The sequence below is a fragment of the Monodelphis domestica genome, chromosome 6 (assembly GCF_027887165.1).
Source record: "Monodelphis domestica isolate mMonDom1 chromosome 6, mMonDom1.pri, whole genome shotgun sequence".
In the NCBI taxonomy this organism is placed as follows: domain Eukaryota; kingdom Metazoa; phylum Chordata; class Mammalia; order Didelphimorphia; family Didelphidae; genus Monodelphis; species Monodelphis domestica.
The window spans coordinates 206816432-206836669 of NC_077232.1; the positions used below are offsets into that span (position 1 = coordinate 206816432).

The 20238-nt window shown below is 35.5% G+C and overlaps 1 pseudogene; it reads left to right on the forward strand.

The window, feature by feature from the left end:
* The first annotated feature begins 816 nt into the window (after positions 1-816).
* Positions 817-9782, forward strand: LOC100021723 (protein phosphatase 1 regulatory subunit 3C-like; annotated as a pseudogene).
* Positions 9783-20238: the final 10456 nt, after the last annotated feature.

Sequence of the window (20238 nt, forward strand, 5' to 3'; positions counted from 1 at the left end):
ATCAATTTGTTCTTTGTGGATTACAGATTGCGTAGGTGATTTTTATTCTGATTTCTTAAAAATCTTAATAGAAAAAAATTGCTTAGTAATAAAATTAACAATGCATTTTTGTTAGCTTAAATTTGCTGACAAAATAAAACCAGCAAAATAATATCTCTACATAGGTAGAGTTGTAAGTATACAATTTACATGCATATATGCACTCATTAGCTTTTATGTGTACATTTATGTATAGGACTTATTTTTGTAATATGAGCATAGGGATAGTTCTGAAAATTGTTCATTTATTTGCCATGGGGGAGAAAGAATATAGTACCCTTTTATTGTCATTAACATTTCTGAACATGCTAATTTAATGGTTGACAACTGTTAGCAGATGGGTGGGAGAGAGACAAATGCATAAAGCTATAAATATTGTTATAAAATAAAATGGAAGAGGAAGAAATGACAATCATGAGTAAGGATGAGTGACCCAAAGGAAAAATCAATTAATGAGGTCTATTGCCACAGTTCATCTACTTTTACCTCAAGTTTTAAATCCCATCAGTCTTTCATTATTTATTACCAGAAAAATGCTCATCTCATCCATTATTTCTGAGCCAAAATGAAAGACAATTAATTTAAAACACTAAAACAGTATTCCCCCTCAGCTTCTAAAATAAAAAGAATGCTTTAATTGCTACCATGAAGAAGTGGTTACAATATTGGACTTCTGTGAATCATAGGAACCCCATACTTGGCTTCAAAGTAAATGTATTCTTCCTTAATCTTAATTTTATTTTATTACAAACATCTGGATAACAATATGATGAGGAAATGGGCTTTCAGGTAAGTGTGGTGAAGCACTCTCTTTCTCAAATCTTATTTCCAAATATATAGCGGTGACAAGTGGGCCTTTGATGAAAGCTAATTATTTTTTTAAATCAGTATTTACTTGATAAGACTTAGCTTTACAGTCTCTGTAGTGCTTTTCTCCTTTATAGCTATCTATATATTATTGTTGTTGTTCAGTCGTGTTTAACCTTATTTGGAGTTTTCTAGGCAAAGATACTGGAGTGGTTTACCATTTCCTTCTTCAGCTCATTTTACAGATGAGGAAACTGAAGCAAAGAAAGATAAGGGACTTGCTGGTGGTTACACAGCTAGTACCTGTCTGAGGTTATGTTTGAATTGAAAAAAAAAAAGTCTTCCTGACTTTAGGCCCAACACTCTATCATGTTACTGTTACCTAGCTGGATATATATATATATATATATATATATATATATATATATATATATATATATATATATATGTGTGTGTGTGTATAAAAACACACATATATACATATATGTGTATATATAATACACATATACATATACATTTATATATAAATGCTAATTAATAAGAATAAGTTAATTTTGGTGTGTATTTTGATATATTTTTGCATTCAATGCATAGTAATATAAAGAAATTTGAAAATGTTTATATTATTTTAAATATGATTTTCAAAAAAACTGAAATGTATCCTGAATTTTCAAATGCAGAAGCATACACAATCATGCATAATTTTACTTTTCATTTTTGGGTGGAAAAATGCAACTAATTTTCCAAAGTTTGTAGAAATGAAACATTAATGGAAGAGGAGGAAATGGCAATCATGAGTGCATGGCCTGGCCTAAGCTCACAATTCAAAGATCTAGAAGAAAATGTCTAAAGAGTTTGGTTCTTTTTATACATTTTTTTTCAGTATGAATTGGAGTGAAATCCAAAATGGTACTTTATACCATTGAATTTAGCACAAGCCTCAAGGAAAGAGGAAATGAATTGGTGGGGGAGTAGATCATAAAGAAAGTATTGGATAAAATTGAGTTAAAGCAAATTTGTCCTTTCTATGAATAAAAATTTATGGAAGTAGGGAACTTCAGTGTATGTCAAAGAATAAAGTCAGAAAAATTATAACCTATCCTAGAAATCAAAGCTTGTGTAACTACTACCACCAACAGGGAAAATCATAATTGTTAATTTTCTTCTGGTCATGTCTAAGCTTTCATGAAAAAAATAGCTCAGAAATGAAAGAAAAAAATATGTTCAATGTCAAATACAGTGACATATTTTGTGGAAATATTTTGCTGGCATACATCATTCCTATTTTATAAATTGAGAAAGAAATATATAATGATAATATTAATCAAATAAGTGACTAAGCTACTGAATGAAACATAAATTATTTAACTAGAAAGCATTTATTAAGTACCTATTATGTGCCAAGAATTGATAGATTCTGAAGATTATAAAAAACAAAAAATGAAAGTGCCCATGTTTTCAAGGGATTTACATTCTTTTCAGGGAAATGAGATGGAAATAATAGAACACAAACATAATGTATATTTGTATATGTTTATGTGTGTGTGCGCACACACTTATATGCATATCCATTTTGTGCTTTAAGAAAATCACTTTGGCAGCTATATGGAGGATGAATTAGGTTGCATCAAAACCTAGGACAAGGAGTTAATTAAGTCCTTGGAATGAAACAGATTAGAGATGATAAGTATATGAACTAGATTTTTTATTATGTGTAGTACTGAGATATTTATAAATGATGTAGTGGCAGAAATGGCAAGATCTGGCAACTTGTTAAACTTGTAGGAAGTGAGGAAGAGTTAATAATCAAGGATATCATGGATTTTATAAATCTAAGAGTCTTGAAAAGTTACAGTACACTCCACAGAATTAAGGAATGTTAGTAGAAAGCTACATTTGTAGGGGAATGAATAGCTAAATGAATTTTGTCCTCAGACAAATTCACCTAGAACCCTTTGTTTTCTTGCCCTCTGATTTTTTTTTTGCATTAAATTATCTCAGTGTTAAGTCCTATAATGCTATTAAGCATCACCAGAAAAAAAAGACCTAGTCTTAGTTAAGCCATGTCTCCTTTAGTGCTCTTGGCATCAATCAGAATTTAATAAATTTTTGTTGATATGAATTATGACAAGAAATGTTGACTCCATTTGAGAGAATATAGCTTTACTTAGAGAGACTCTTTCATCTATATTGAAAGACACTCCTCAAGCTACTTATTCTAAATTCTGAGTGTTTTTGAATGTTTCTGTTTGTTTCTATGGTACCCATCATCATAATGCCAAGGGTTACATTCTAGTCCACAGGACTATATTAAAACAAAAGAAAAGTGGATGAAAATCCTTCTTTTATTTAGAAGAAATAGAATAGACCACCACTTATCCATTGCATAAATGTTGACTGAATGGCTTAACCATGCAACACAATGGAACTGAATTTTCTCTGTTACTGTCTCTATAAAAAGTATATAAAACATGTTTACATTAGTATTTTTCAAGGTTCTTCACATTTTTGCATAGCTTTTCATCCATTTATTTGTTATAATGTGTTCTTAAATTACAGTAGATCTTGAGAGGAAAACCAAGGCCATCTAATTCTAAACACACCCATGTCTCAAAGGGACTAAATTGTGAGGTCATTTGAATTTTTAATTTTTGGTCTTATTGAAACCTACAGAAAGCAAATATTAAACTGAAAACGTCCGTAGCCAAATTTTTATTTTCCTGCTTTTGATAGGAGGTTTAGCCTATTTTTACCATCCTGGCCTGTATTTACTTGCTCATTTATTTAATTAAATGGTTTTACCTAAGACTATTAGCCTTCACAGTTCTGTTTTTGTTTCCTGGTGAGACAGAAAAGCTCCAGGGTCTTTATAGTGAGCAATTATTTTCCTCCCACGTGGAAAAGGGACTAAACCCTTCTTGTCCTAAACATTTTTTGTTAATAAGAAGATAGTGATTAGTGGATTTCATTTCTGTGACAAAAAAAATTCATAAGCAACTAAAATGACTAAAGTAAATATTTCAGTGTGGGTTATCAGAATTTAACATGAAAATCAATGGTAATCTCCAAAAAAAATATTTATACCCATTCTGTACAGATGTCATAAAAAGAAAGATGAAATGACCAGTAAAATGTGGACTTCAGCATCCTCCTAAATCATGAGATTGACTCCAAAAATCTAAATAGTGTTTCTTTACTGGACATTGCTAAAATGATGTGCATAAATAACAAGGTATGTTATGATGACATTCTTTAAGTCAAAAGAACCAGGAAAGGAAATAGTCTTTTTTTTTTTAATTTGAACTGCCATTCAAAAAATTTAGATGATTCAGAGTCAGCCTGACACATCAGATAGAGAGCTGACCTCAGAATCGGGAACCTATGATATTGAAGTCTGACTTCTAATGCATATAATCTAAATGACACTGTGCAAGTCATTTGACTTCTCATTGTTCCCCAGGCAAGTCCCCAAAGTAGTAAATTATTGAGAAGGTCTTGGTGTATGTTGGTGGATAAAGTTTTTAAAGTCAAGTCAATACAACAATACAAGAATCACTCATATGGAAGTCAAAAGAAACAGTCCCAAGACACTCAAGGTCTCCTGAAGAACTTTAATATGGATTGTGAAACATTGAAGATGCTGATAGAGGACCACCAGCATGGTATTCCCACATCAAAGAAGGCTCTGTACTCCATGAGCAAAGCACAATCAGAGCACTACAAAGGAAATGCAAGAAGGACAAATCTAGAGACATCTTCATTCTAGATATTCAAAAGGAGTATTTATGCCCAAATATTTGTAGAGCCTTCTAAACTTATACTGGACTGATCAGTCACAGGCTAACACATTGGACCCTAACCCCAATGTCATGAAGTCACCGGTCCTCTTCCAAAATGAAAGATGAATAATAACAGGCAGGTCATTTCCTTCTGCCTATTACTATGAAACTCTTTGAAAGTATGGTAATCACAGATAGTAATTCTATGACAATTTCCCGTCATTGCTGTTCCTCCAAATAACCAATAATTTGAGCCATTAAGAAATTTTATGCTGTTTGAATAATTAGGGCAACTCATGGCAACTTACCATATTGTTAATAAAGGTCGCTACGAGCACAGTATTGTGAGACAGTGGTTGGGATTATAATAAAAGAAAAAGAATACACCTTTGGAACTTAGAATCTACTGAGGATAAAAAATAAAAAACTCCACATAATTAAAAACAAATAAATAAAAAAGAATACCAGGATCAAAGCAGTACTATCAATGGAGGAGGAGGAGAGAGAATCAGAAGACAGCTTGTATAAAAGGTATCATACCCAAGCTATGTTCTGAGGCTAGCTAGAGATTTCACCAGAACAAATAGGAATTTTTTGGGGAGAAAGTCGTTTCTTCCTCCCAAATAGGATGCTTGCCTGGATTTTAGAATATTTTCTCAATTCTTTACTTTGTCTGTGTCCTAGCTGCCTTGTTGGTAGGGAAATAGAAAAGAATTATATGCTTTAAGACAGACCATGATTGACCCTTAGTGAATGAATGAGTAGCATACTTAAGTGTGACTCCCTGGTTTCCTTTCAATCTAAATGGTGGCAGGGAGAAGCACAGGTCTGTGAACCACATTTGAGAAACCATCCAGATGAATGTTTTGTTTTTTTCACTACCCTGGACAAACATGTCTATTTGGAAGTGGCTCCTGTAAACCAGAGCTAAAAATAAAACTAAGAAGGAGAAATTGACAGTTATAGCCCTGAAGAGATTGTGGGTTGCTGCAATTTCACCATTCCTCATTAAACTTTAAAAATCCTGGTTTGATAATAAATTCCTCAAATCAAAGCAAGCAGTAGGTTCCCTGCTTCTGTTTTATTTGGGGTTGTGAATTATTAAAAAACCCATACTGTTGATGAGGAAGTGGAAGGGGTGGAATTATGGAGAACCTTGAAAAAGCTAGGATATAATTATTTTAAAAGCCCAAATGTCCAACTCCAGCTCCCAAGAGCTACAAAGCTTACACTGTTAGTTTTCTTTACAAGACTAAATGGATGAATGTAAGAAATTACTCAAATTCTTTAACCCTTTTCAATACAATAAGGGAAAGGGTAAAAAGTAAAGGTAGAGGATTAGAATAAACTCAATGACTATTTATATCACTAATTCTTCAAGAAGCTTAGCACTCAGAAACAGGAAAACATGAGTTCAAATTCTGGTTCCTTTCTTCATGGCTATGTGACCCTGGGTAAGTCAACCTCTTTCAGTTTCAGTTTCTTCATTTGTAAAATGGAGATAATAGCTCTTATCTCTGAAGGGTGCTGTAAGGATCAAATGAGATAACATATGCAGAGCACTTTACAAACCACAAAGGGCTCTATAAATGCCAGCTATGATTCCTAGAGCCCATTTTATCCTTGGTAATCCAGGAGTAAAATCTCATTTGCCACACAACTCCCTTAATCTCCATTGGCTTCTCAAAATGAAGCTATTTGCTTGCTGATAAAAAACACTTTATATTGTCTAGAACATCTTGCTACAGAGAAAAGAAAGTAATGAGAGTATAATCAGACCAGGTGAACTGAATGTGGTACTGAGGCTGATGCTTTTCTCTACAGAATATTGTAAAAAGATGTGTAACCATTTCAAATAGGAAGTTGTTAACTATCACATATGCAAGCTGAAGACCAGATCAAAAGTATGTGATTTTGAAAGGAAATAGAATTAGACCTTGGACTAAGATAAACCAAAAGCATAGCAGGTGAATAGAAAGAGAGGCAATATGATCTAGGGGATGGATGGAAAAACCTTCTTTCTACAAATGAAGAAACTGAGGCAAGGAGAGGTTAAATTCTTTGGCCATAGTTCTATCTCTCCTAAAGAACAGTGCACATTTGAGCTCAGAGCCAGAATTACGTGGGTTCCAGTCCAACCCTGGTGTAACATCCTGGATGAGCATCCCTGAGCAAGTCCCTTAACCTGTCAGTAACCTTCATTTAAGTCTTTAAGCTCAGACTACTTACTCACTGTGACTGATGAAGCAATTGAGTCATTTGTGTTTGATAGTGAGGGCATCGGAGTCCATTCAGCTCCTGTTCGTTAAAAACTATTTCTATTTCCTTTACGCTTGACTTAAAAGGAATAGTGAAATGCAAAGTCATCTATGGTGGCACATAAGACATTCTCTAAATACTCCCTACTGTCTTCTGTTTATCTGCAAACCTTCAGGAAGTAAAATCTCTCCTCTAATAAAATAAAGTTGGTGGATAATCACAATTTCCCCTGAGGTAGGAAAGGTACTATAATAAGACAAAAAAAATGACTCCCTTTTTTTGCGCTAACTGAGATCAAAACTGTACAGTTACTGCTAAAATCTGTAGCACAGCCCTTTGTCAGAGTCCTGGTACCAGGACAGTGTGGAGCAGAGAAAGTCCAGAGAGTACTGTTTTTTCTTAAATGTTCCTGATGGGGTTAAATCAGCTATTCATAGCATCACATATTTAGAGCTACAAAATACCTTAGAAGTCATCTGATCAAATACCGTCATTCTACAAATGAATAAACTGAGGACAGGAGAGGTAAAATTCTTTCATCATAGTTACATCTCTCCTAAATAGCAGTTCACATTAGAAACCAGTACCTCCAAATCTAGCATATCCCCCCTGGGTGCCATCTATCTGGGACCTGTTCCTCTGTTCAGATGCTGAGCTTTAGAGAGAAAACATTCTTTAGTCTTTATCAAATCAAGTCCAATTATTATATTATCATACAAAGGCAGACATGACTATAGAATGGAGCTAGTTATAGCTATCTTCTTGTACATCATCTGCAATGCTCCTAAATTCTCATGTTACTACTCTATACATGTATAGCATTTTTTCAGTCTTCTTATGATAGATGTATTATGCAGTCATTGTGGAAGCAATGAGATAAAAATAATCTAAAAGAAAAAAGTAATTCTTAGTCAAATGATTACTTTCTCTTCTGAAGTATTGTGTTGAGAAGTAACTCGTAGGCCATGAAGTAGAATGGATGCCTGAGAAGTAATTCTCTCTACCATATTTCTTTGTAATTTGTTATCAAGTCTTTCTTTTTTAAACTTTACCTTCTGTCTAAGAATCAATATTAAATATTGATTCCAAGACAGATGAGTGGTAAGGGCTAGGCAATGGTATATAAGCGACTTTCCCAGGGTCACATATTGAGGGAGTGTCTGAAGCCAGACCTGAACTGAGGATCTCTTGTCTCTAGACCTGACTCCCAATCCACTGAATCAACTCATTTCCCCTTCAAGTCTTTATTTAACTCTTTTTTTCCAATTAAACAAAAATTTATCAAGCATATAGAGTGAGCAAAGCATGGCCCTTCTTCTCTTCCATATTTTATTCTTTCATTCCCCCCCAAGATTTTTACAAAACCAAACAAAATAAACATTTCCATATACAAAAAAGAGAAAATAGAACATAAATGATATGATAAATCTATATGTTTAGCTTGCTTTTCTTCATATCTACATAATAAATACTGTCCACAGGTGTCCTAGCCTTTCATGACCCCTTCCCACATCAGAGAGTCCAACCTGTATATATAAATTGTCTTTCACAATTCTGCTCATTTTCTGGAGGTAATATTTACAATTTAGTCTTCCAGCATTAATTCTGTGATTATGTATAATGTTCTACTGGCTATACTCATTTCACTGTTCATTATCTTTCCAATTTTTTAAAAAAATCAGTCTGCTCATCTTTTCTTATGTATTCTATCACAATCATTTACCACAATTTGTTTAACTATTCCCCAATTGATGAACATTCCCTCAATCTCCATTTCTTTGTTATCACAAAAGATCTGCTATGTTTTCTATTTTTAGCATCTAAAAATGTGAAAGTAATGGGGGTAAACTAATCTTTCTGTATGTTTAATATGGAAAGAGAGTGAAGAGGCTAGTCTTCCCTGAGTCCTGCGGAAGAGGTTGCCAGACCTAGAAAACCCTGGCAGGGGAGAAGATCCTGCTGGCTCTTGAAGCTTGTATGGCTGATTTAGTGCACCAGAATGATTCAAGTTTTAGATCCCAGGCCTCTGATGAGTTCAGTCATGCTAGTTGATGTGGCCCTGAGAATCTGCCGTGCTCATTCACTATCTCTGAAGAGTTTCCTGGGTCCTTATGATGAATTTCATTGAAAAAAATTCATGAACTGGTTAAAGTCTTTTATACCATGGCGCAACATCAAGCATGAAACAAAAACAAAATGACTGGAAGTGCTCACCCAGCCATGCCAAAATGAGAGTCCTGTTTGTAGACTCCAAGGATCTATCCTTTCCTGTAATTCAAGTCTTTGATGATTTCCAGGGAGAACTTGTGTGGGATCTTCAGTCTGACTGGTTAGACCTGGGAGATATCACAAAGGATCTCAAGCTTCATGAAGAGAAAAACTTGATATTGAATTTCCCTCAACCATCAACTGACTATTTAAGTTTTCAGAACCACCTTCAGAAGAATATGGAATTATTCTCTTTAAGAGATAATTTTATATATATAAGAGTTTTGAGAAGAAGTTCCAGGTCTGCATCACCTTTGACACATGGAAGACCTATACTGATGTGAACTGTGTCTATATGAAAACATCTATGGAAACTTAGATATTTCATTTTCCATTGACTTGCATCTTGTCATTCCAACTCAGGAGAAAATTGAGTTCTGCATTTCCTATAACAGCAATGGACATGTATTCTCAGATAATAATGAGGGTCAGAATTACAAAATTGTCCATGTGCAGTGGAATCCAGATGGAGTGCAGACACAGACAGCCTCACAGGACTGTACATTTCACCAGAGACCAACTAAAACTGAATTTGATTAACCGATCTTTGGAAACTCCAGGCAAGCTAGTGAGCTCTTTCCTGAATGGCAGAGCTGGGGGAGGATGGAAAACTTGGCCTCATATAGATGAACTGAGTTGCTAAGCTACCAGATTTTGCCTGACTATGCTTAACTCTAGGAAGTTTTAGCTGCAGTGCTTTAATAGGCTTGGGTTTGGGTGTTTTATACCCTAAATGCAAAGCTAATGGTTCCTCAACTTGGCTCTCAAGTTGGAAGGGCTTATTTTTAAAGCAGTAGTCCATTAAGCCTCTGTTTGTTCTGTATTATAAATAATATGTACATATATAATTTATAAATACATTTTCTTAATATTCATTAGCTTTTATCTTGGGGGAAGAAAGCTATATGGAAATGTATATGATGTTAATCTGTGTTAACAGTATGAGGCATGTCCAGAGAAGATTCACCAGATGGAGTTTATGTAACATTATGGTGTGGAAGAAAGGTACATTTGTATGTTGGTGAAGAAATGTGAGCTTATTGTGTGATTTCCTTTTTCTGAGTAGGTTACATCATCTCCTCCCAGAGGATTAATATAAAGAAGGGGGAGATGTCCTGTAAAAACACTTGCAGAGTAAAGGAGCATGTTCTTCTGGGGCTAAATTCAATATTCTGGGACACCAATAAGGAAGAAAAAGTAAATGAAAACTCTTAGAGCATAGCTAATCACAAGTCATTCCTCAGAAGAAAGAGGATGTGCTGATCCAAAATAATGACTTGTGGAAAATTTAAATAAATTAAGATCTATAATCCTACTATTTTAAGTAGGGGAGGTGACCTCATTTTTAAAGGCCACCATGTTGTTTTTTCATTGTAGATGACTAACACAAAATCATGTCATTTCTTAGTACCATCTACTTAGACTTTTAGATAAAGTAGAATCCCAATACCTTGAAAGTTCCTTAATCAATATGTTAGTTGCTTAACCCGAATTTTCAAATGGCCACTTGCTCACTCTTAAAAGTTTGCACGCTTTAGAAGAAGTCTGTACTGCAATACTAACATGTCTTTGATATTAGTGTCTGTGCAATCAATTAGGATCCTTCATATTGAAGATGATTTATCTTTTAATTATTCTTTCAATGTGGTCTTTGAAAAGAGGAAATTCTACAAGAGTCCAGACCTTGCACACATGCAATTAGGGACCTCTTTTGCCCTGTTTCTTTAAGCTGAAATATTTCTCTTCTCTGTTTTATAGATGTGAGAATTGTCTTAGTCATACTATAATGCTTGTTCCTTGGTGGGCATAAATCTTTTATAAGATTGATATCAACCAAATATGCACTAATGCCTAAATTGGATTTTCATTAAGTAGTATGATACACATTTCCTTCAAGTAGTCAGAGTCATCCTTGGTCACTTTTAAGGAACATCTTTGACCATGCTATCAAAATACTAATTTGAAATAATTTTGCAATGGAGGAAATTGATATTGGCTAGCACCCAAAACTTTTATACTGTCAATAGTTTATCCTACCATAGCTATTTTATATGAGCTTGTCACTTTAAGAATAAATTGTTTGATATTAAAAAAAAGTAAAAGAGGGAAGAGAGAGTCAGAAATTAGGAATGGAAGACATTTTTCCATCTTTTTTTTTTTAATTTAAACATTATTTTATTTGGTCGTTTTCATACATTGTTCATTGGAAACAAAGATCGTTTTCTTTTCCTCCCCTCCACCCCCCCGCCTTTCCCTCTCCCATAGCCAACGCATGATTCCACTGGTTATCACATGTGTTCTTGACTCAAACCCATTTCCCTGTTGTTGGAATTTGCATTATAGTGTTCATTTAGAGTCTCTCCTCAGTCTTATCTCCTCCAACCCTGTAGTCAAGCAGTTGTTTTTCATCAGTGTTTTTACTCCCACAGTTTATCCTCTGCTTGTGGGTAATATTTTTTTTTTAGATCCCTGCGGATTGTTCAGGGAAATTGCATTGATACTAATGGAGAAGTCTATCACCTTCGATTGTACCACAATGTATCAGTCTCTGTGTACAATGTTTTCCTGGTTCTGCTCCTTTTGCTCTGCATCACTTCCTGGAGGTTGCTCCAGTCTCCATGGAATTCCTCCACTTTATTATTCCTTTGAGCACAATAGTATTCCATCACCAACATATACCACAATTTGTTCAGCCATTCCCCAATTGATGGGCATCCCCTCATTTTCCAATTTTTGGACACCACAAAGAGCGCAGCTATGAATATTCTTGTACAAGTCTTTTTGTCCATTATCTCTTTGGGGTACAAGCCCAGCAGTGCTATGGCTGGATCAAAGGGCAAACAATCTTTTATCGCCCTTTGGACGTAGTTCCAAATTGCCCTCCAGAATGGTTGGATCAGTTCACAACTCCACCAGCAATGAATTAATGTCCCCACTTTACCACATCCCCTCCAGCATTCATTACTTTGCATAGCTATCATGTTAGCCAATCTGCTAGGTGTGAGGTGATACCTCAGAGTTGTTTTGATTTGCATCTCTCTGATTATAAGAGATGTAGAGCACTTTTTCATGTGCTTATTAATAGTTTTGATTTCTTTGGCTGAGAACTGCCTGTTCATGTCCCTTGCCCATTTGTCAATTGGAGAATGGCTTGATTTTTTGTACAATTGATTTAGTTCTTTATAAATTTGAGTAATTAAACCTTTGTCAGAGGTTTTTATGAAGATTGTTTCCCAATTTGTTGCTACCCTTCTGATTTTAGTTACATTGGTTTTGTTTGTACAAAAACTTTTCAATTTGATGTAATCCAGATTATTTATTTTGCATTTCGTAACTCTTTCTAATTCTTGCTTGGTTTTGAAGTATTTCCCTTCCCAAATGTCTGACATGTATACTATTCTGTGTTCGCCTAATTTTCTTATAGTTTCCTTCTTTATGTTCAAGTCATTCACCCATTTTGAATTTATCTTGGTGTAGGGTGTGAGGTGTTGATCTAAGCCTAATCTCTCCCACACTGTCCTCCAATTTTCCCAGCAGTTTTTATGAAATAGTGGATTTTTGTCCCAAAAGCTGGGATCTTTGGGTTTGTCATATACTGTCTTGCTGAGGTTGCTTGCCCCCAGTCTATTCCACTGATCCTCCTTTCTGTCTCTTAGCCAGTACCAAATTGTTTTGATGACCGCTGCTTTATAATATAGTTTGAGATCTGGGACTGCAAGACCCCCTTCCTTTGTGTTTTTTTTTTCATTATTTCCCTGGATATCCTTGATCTTTTGTTCTTCCAAATGAACTTTGTTATGGTTTTTTCTAAATCAGTAAAAAAAATTTTTGGAAGTTCCCTTGGTATGGCACTAAATAGATAGATGAGTTTGGGTAGGATGGTCATTTTTATTATATTGGCTCGTCCTACCCATGAGCAGTTAATGTTCTTCCAATTGTTCAAGTCTAGTTTTAGTTGTGTGGAAAGTGTTTTGTAGTTGTGTTCATATAGATCCTGTGTTTGTCTCGGGAGATAGATTCCTAAGTATTTTATTTTGTCTAAGGTGATTTTGAATGGGATTTCTCTTTCTAGTTCTTGCTGCTGGGCTGTGTTGGAATTATATAGAAAGGCTGATGACTTATGTGGGTTTATTTTGTATCCTGCAATTTTACTAAAGTTGTTGATTATTTCGATTAGCTTTTTGGTTGAATCTCTAGGATTCTTTACGTAGACCATCATGTCATCTGCAAAGAGCGATACTTTGGTCTCCTCCTTGCCTATTTTGATGCCTTCAATTTCTTTTTCTTCTCTAATTGCTACTGCTAGTGTTTCTAATACAATGTCAAATAATAGAGGTGATAATGGGCATCCTTGTTTCACTCCTGATCTTAATGGGAATGGATTTAGTTTATCCCCATTGCAGATGATATTAGCTGATGGTTTTAGATATATACTGTTTATTATTTTTAGGAATGACCCTTCTATTCCTATGCTTTCTAGTGTTTTTAGTAGGAATGGGTGTTGTATTTTATCAAAGGCTTTTTCTGCATCTATTGAGATAATCATGTGGTTCTTGTTGGTTTGCTTGTTGATGTGAGCAATTATGTGGATAGTTTTCCTAATGTTGAACCAGCCCTGCATCCCTGGTATAAATCCTACTTGATCATGGTGGATGACCCTTTTAATCACTTGCTGGAGTCTTTTTGCTAGTATCCTATTTAAGATTTTTGCATCTATATTCATTAGGGAGATTGGTCTATAATTTTCTTTCTCTGTTTTTGGCCTGCCTGGTTTTGGAATCAGTACCATGCTTGTGTCATAAAAGGAGTTTGGTAGAACTCCCTCTTTGCTTATTATGTCAAATAGTTTGTATAGTATTGGGATTAACTGTTCTCTGAATGTTTGATAGAATTCACTGGTGAATCCATCAGGCCCTGGGGATTTTTTCTTAGGAAGTTCTTTGATGGCCTGTTGGATTTCTTTTTCTGATATGGGATTATTTAAGAAAACTATTTCTTCTTCTGTTAGTCTAGGCAATTTATATTTTTGTAAATATTCATCCATATCACCTAGGTTGGTATATTTATTGCCATATAGTTGGGCAAAGTAGTTTTTAATGATTGCCTTTATTTCCTCTTCATTGGAGGTGAGATCCCCCTTCTCATCCTTGATGCTGTTAATTTGCCTTTCTTCTTTCCTTTTTTTAATTAAATTAACCAGTACTTTGTCTATTTTGTCTGTTTTTTCAAAGTACCAGCTTCTAGCCTTGTTTATTAGCTCAATAGTTCTGTCACTTTCTATTTTATTAATTTCTCCCTTAATTTTTAGGATCTCTAGTATGGTTTTCTTCTGGGGGTTTTTAATTTGTTCATTCTCAAGTTTTTTGATTTGAATTTCCAATTCCTTGGTCTCTGTCCTCCCTAATTTGTTAATATATGCACTCAGGGATATGAATTTTCCTCTAAGTACTGCCTTGGCTGCATCCCATAAGGTTTGAAAGGATGTTTCGCCATTGTCATTTTCTTCAACAAAATTGTTAATTGTTTCTATGATTTCTTCTCTAACTATCCGATTTTGGAGTATCATGTTATTTAATTTCCAATTAATTTTTGATTTGGGTCTCCATGTACCCTTGCCAATCAATATTTTAATTGCCTTGTGGTCTGAAAAGGCTGCAGTTAATATTTCTGCTTTTCTGCATTTGAGTGCCATGTTTCTATGACCTAGTGTATGGTCTATTTTTGTGAATGTGCCATGTGGTGCTGAAAAGAAGGTGTATTCTTTTTTGTCCCTATTTATTTTTCTCCATATGTCTATTAACTCTAATTTTTCTAAGATTTCATTCACCTCTTTTACCTCTTTCTTTTTTATTTTTTGGTTTGATTTATCTAAATTTGATAGTGGTTGGTTCAAGTCTCCCACTAATATGGTTTTACTGTCTATTTCCTCCTTCAATTCTCCTAGTTTCTCTATTAAAAATTTGGATGCTATACCATTTGGTGCTTACATGTTGATTAGTGATATTTCCTCATTGTCTATACTTCCTTTTAGCAGAATATATTTACCTTCCCTGTCCCTTTTGATCAGGTCTATTTGTACTTTGGCTTTGTCAGATATCATGATTGCAACTCCTGCCTTCTTTCTATCGGTTGAGGCCCAAAAGGTCTTACTCCAACCTTTAATTCTAACCTTGTGAGTGTCAACCCGTCTCATATGTGTTTCTTGAAGACAACATATGGTAGGGTTTTGGGTTCTAATCCAATCTGCTATTTGTCTACGTTTTATGGGTGAGTTCATCCCATTCACGTTCAAAGTTATGATTGTTATTTGTGGATTTGCTGGCATTTTGATATCTTCCCCTAGTTCTGACCTTTCTTCTTTAGCTTTCTCCTTTTGAACCAGTGATTTACTTTAGGTCAGTCCCCCTAGTCCCCTCCCTTGAGATGCTTCCCTTTCTATCCCCCTTCCTTTTTATGCTCCCTTCCCCTCCCCCCTCTCCTTCCCTCCCTTTTTGTACTCCCTCTCCCCTCCCCCTCCTTGGGTTTCCTTTTTTTCTTGCCCTAATGGATAAGATAGAATTCAGGATCCCACTGGATCTAGATGTTCTTCCCTCTCAGATTTGATTTCACTGAGAGTAAGTTTTAAGTAATTCCACTTCACGCTCTCTTCCTCTCCTTCTCATATGAGAGTTCTTCCCCTCCCCTTCCCATGTGTATCTTTATATGGGAAAGTTTATTCTATTGATTCCCCCCCTATTTCTTGAAGTTAATCTTAGTATTATCGCGGTTCCCCCCTCCCTTTTCCTTTCTTTGCCCCAACTTTCCCCAAATCTTCTTAATGCCCCAATCTTTCCCTATGCATGTTTCTTCTAACTACTCTTATGATGATACAATTTATGAGAGTTACACAAAACATTTTCCCCACATATTAATATATATAATTTGATGTAAATGTAGTCCTTATAGAAGAGAGTTTGACTTAAAGAAAAAGATAAGATTTATCTCCTTTTCCCTTTCTTTCATATTTACCTTTTCATGTTTCTCTTGCTTTCTGTGCTTGGATATCGAACTTTCCACAGAGTTCTGGTCTTTTCTTAGCAAATGCTTGGAAATCTTCTATTTTGTTGAATGCCCATACTTTCCCCTGGAAGTATATAGTCAGTTTTGCTGGGTAGTTGATTCTTGGTTGGAGACCCAGCTCTCTTGCCTTTCTAAATATCATGTTCCATGCTTTGCGGTCTCTTAGTGTGTTAGCCGCTAAGTCCTATGTGATCCTTATGGGAGCCCTCTTATATCTGAAGCTCTTCTTCTTGGCTTCTTGCAGGATTTTCTCCTTTACTTGGAAGCTCTTGAATTTGGCAATTACATTCCTAGGGGTTGTCTTTTGGGGATTTAGTATAGAAGGTGTTCTATGAATCCTTTCTATTTCTATTTTGCCCCCTTGCTCCAGAACGTGGGGGCAATTTTCTTTTATAATCTCCTCTAGAATAAAATCCAATTTGTTGTTTACCTCTGGTTTTTCTGGGAGACCGATGATACGGAGATTTTCTCGTCTTCCTCTGTTCTCCAGGTCTGTGACCTTCTCAGTGAGATATTTTATGTTTTCTTCTAATTCATTAATTTTTTGGGTTTGCTTTATTGATTCTTGCTGTTTTATCATCTCACTTTCTTCGAGGTGCTTAATTCTGGTCATTAGGGACTGGTTTTGCTTTTCAGCCTTGTCTGCCCTTCTATTGGATCCTTCGAGTTCTTTTTCCAATTGAGCATTCTTATCTGTCAGACAGCTGATCTCTTTCTCCCATTTTTCTTTCCAGGTTTCCATCTTTTGGATAAGTTCCAGTTTGAGATCTTCCAGAGCTTGTTGATAGTTTCCATTTTGGGAGGCGTGTTCTGAATTTTTTTGGATTTCCTCCTCATTCTCCTCTTTTCCTTGGGTACTTCCACCATAAAAGTTTTCAATAGTCACTTTTTTCCCTTTCTTCCTGGAGGCTTGATTTTGGGCCATGTGAGCCATCCCTTTGGTGGTTTTATTCCCCTTTCCTTTTTGGTCTGGGATCTGGGTTATATGTGTGGTTTTTCTGTGAATTTAGGTTGCTTCAGACTAGTTCTTCCCAGGCTCCAAGGTTTGTTAGAGCGCTGGGTCCCTGGTCACAGCCACACTGCCCAGGTATTCAGCTCCGCCCAGATAATGATGGTGTTCAGCGCAGCCTGCCCCAAGTACAGTTCCGATGGATTCCCCAGTGAAACCACCCTGAGACGTTTTTTCCTGGCAGTCCCCAGATCCCAAGGACCCTGGAGTGCCCCCCCAGACAGAGACGCTCCCCACTCACTCGCTGTCCCGGTGAGTGCTCAGGTAGCTCACTATGGTTTAGTGGGGGAGGTGGGGTGGGGGAAGGGCGGCTCAGTTCACTTTTCTGTGCAAGCTTTTCCTTCTTATTTTAGTGTGGAAATGTTCAAGCCCCACGTACCTTTGCCTCTGTGGGGTACTGGGGAGTCCTTCTGTTCCTCCAAAGGTGATTTTATGCTCCTTTGATGTAGTCTATTTCGTTTGGTGCCGGGGAGAGGAAGCGTGCGGCGTCTAGATTGCAGCCATGATTACCCGGAAGTCCCCATTTTTCCATCTTTTTAAGTTTAGGAGGATGAAAACTTGAGCAGATGTGTAGACAAAGAGTGAAAAAAAATTAGAGAAAAGGGAGACATTGCCCTTGTGAAAGACAAAGAAAATCATCATTGGAATAAGGTTTTAGAAGAGGCCAGAGGGAATAAGAGTGAGAAAGCAAGATGTTGCATAATAATAATAATAATAATAATAATAATAATAATATTCAGATAAGAATTTAAGATTTGTAAAGTAACTCTTTTATTCTATCAACATTGTTGTGAATGTCAGTTATCATTCCCTTTTTACAGATGAGAAATATTGAGAGAAATTAAATAATTTGCTCAGGTTACACAGCTATTGAGCTCCATAGGTAGAATTGTCACTATAGCCTCTTGGATTGCATGTCTTCTGCATAATTGTCTCAAGTATAAATAAAAATGATCATGGAGGTTGGGTGTATGGGTTCTGGGTGATCCACATGACCTCAGGAAGTTAGGGAATCTCTAGAATTTTTTTTATATCAGGTAAGGAAGTTAGACTAGATAATCCTTAACTTGCCTTCATTTCAATAGTTTTTTCAAAATGAATCCCTGGATATATTGACTATTTAGGTACCAGAGTCAACATTGTAAACCTTAGATTTCAAATATATGAAGACTTTGTTGATGACTCAGTCTTTATTTCCTTATTTACTGAAAAGTCAAAATATAGCCTCTGAATTCCTTTACTTGGGGAATAGATCTCAGTTCCTTTCATTTCTGTAGTGTTTCAAGGCTATCAGTTTTTATTACTTTCTTAAATATATTTTAGTGGAAGAATATTGAGATATGTTTTGTGATCTATAGATCTGATTTGATTTGATTACTTAACTTAAAAATTCCATTATTTTGTTCCTATGTTTCAATATTTACACACATTCAGCCTTTTCCTCCACATTGTTCTAATTTTAAATTACTCAATATGTTATAATGGAAATATCAATAAACAGTCTCCTATGTTGAGTTCCCAAAGATGAGGATGGCAAAAATTACCATAGAAACTTAGCTGACATCAAAAAAGTTGCAAAAATTGCCCCAAAAATACAGGTGTGAGGGGCATATTGTTTTTCACTTAGGAACACTTCAGAAGTTTGATATCTTAACTTCCAACAGCTAGAGTATTTGCAGAAGATGAAATGAAATGTGTCAGACTATGTAAATGAATTTCAAACTCACTTCTTTCAAAAGATGGAAAAATGTTTATTTGATCTGCCTACTTATAAATGCCACCAGGTAAAGGTACAGTGAAGAGAGTCTTGGTCTTGGAATAAGGAAGGCTTTAATATCTTTCCTCAGTCATTCATTAAGCACTTATTAAATACCTACTGTGTGTCAGACACTGGGATAAACCTCTAAAATACATTATGTGATCCCAGAAATATAATTTAAATTCTCAACAATTCAGGGAACTCTCTGATATCATAAATTGCAGGCCAGATACAAATATGCTTTGGTTGAGGGAAATTTCCTCATGAGAAGTTGCTTAAATCAATGAAACACAGGTCTAATCCCCATCTAAAATATTAAATATAAAAATCTCTAATTGAATATGCTGATAGACAAATTACATGTGAAATATTTTAAACATCTCCAGGATAATTTTATCCCCCCCAAAGGATATTTAGAAGTTTCCAATCTCAAAGAGTTATTAGGTATTTTTCTAGTTTGCTGATTGAGACCTTCTCAAGAATGAGGTAAATGTTGGGACTAAAATACAAATTTACAGTGCTAGTAACCTAAAGCTTTATTCCTCCAAACACCACTTGATTGTCTAATTTTAATGTGTGTGTTATTGTTGTTCAGTCATATCTAACTCTTCATGATCCCATTTGGGGTTTTCTTGGGTAGGATACTGAAGTGATTTGCTATTTGCTTCTCCAGGTCATTTTAAAGATGAGGAAACTGAGGAAAACAATGTTAAATGACTTTCCCAGGGTCACCCATTAAGTGCCTGAGTCCAGACTTGAAGTCAGGAAGATACGTCTTCATGATTCCAGGCCCACAACTCTATCTACTGTGCCATTCAGCTGTCCTCTGTGTGTCATAGGACCATGAATTTAAAGTTATTAAGGGATTCAGAAGCCATCTACTCCAACCCTACATTTTATAGATAGGGAACTGAGGCACAGAGAGTTTAAGCAGCTTGCTCATGGTCATGCAGAGAGAAAGTGGCCAGGTTGATATTTGTAGTCACTTATTTAGACTCTAAATCCAACACTTTCCTCATTGTACTCCTTTGTATTCACAGGGTCATTGGGTCAGTGAGAAATTGGAACAAGTTCTTCCAATTTTTCTCTGAAGAATGTTATCTTAGATTTATTCTTAGAATAAGAAAACTTTATAGTAAGGAAACTTAGAAAATCATGATAAAGATGAGCTAGAAACCAACATTCTAGTAGCATAACACCTGCCATTTATGTGCTCATAATCACTTTCTTGAGTTGGAAAACTTGTTACCTATACTTCA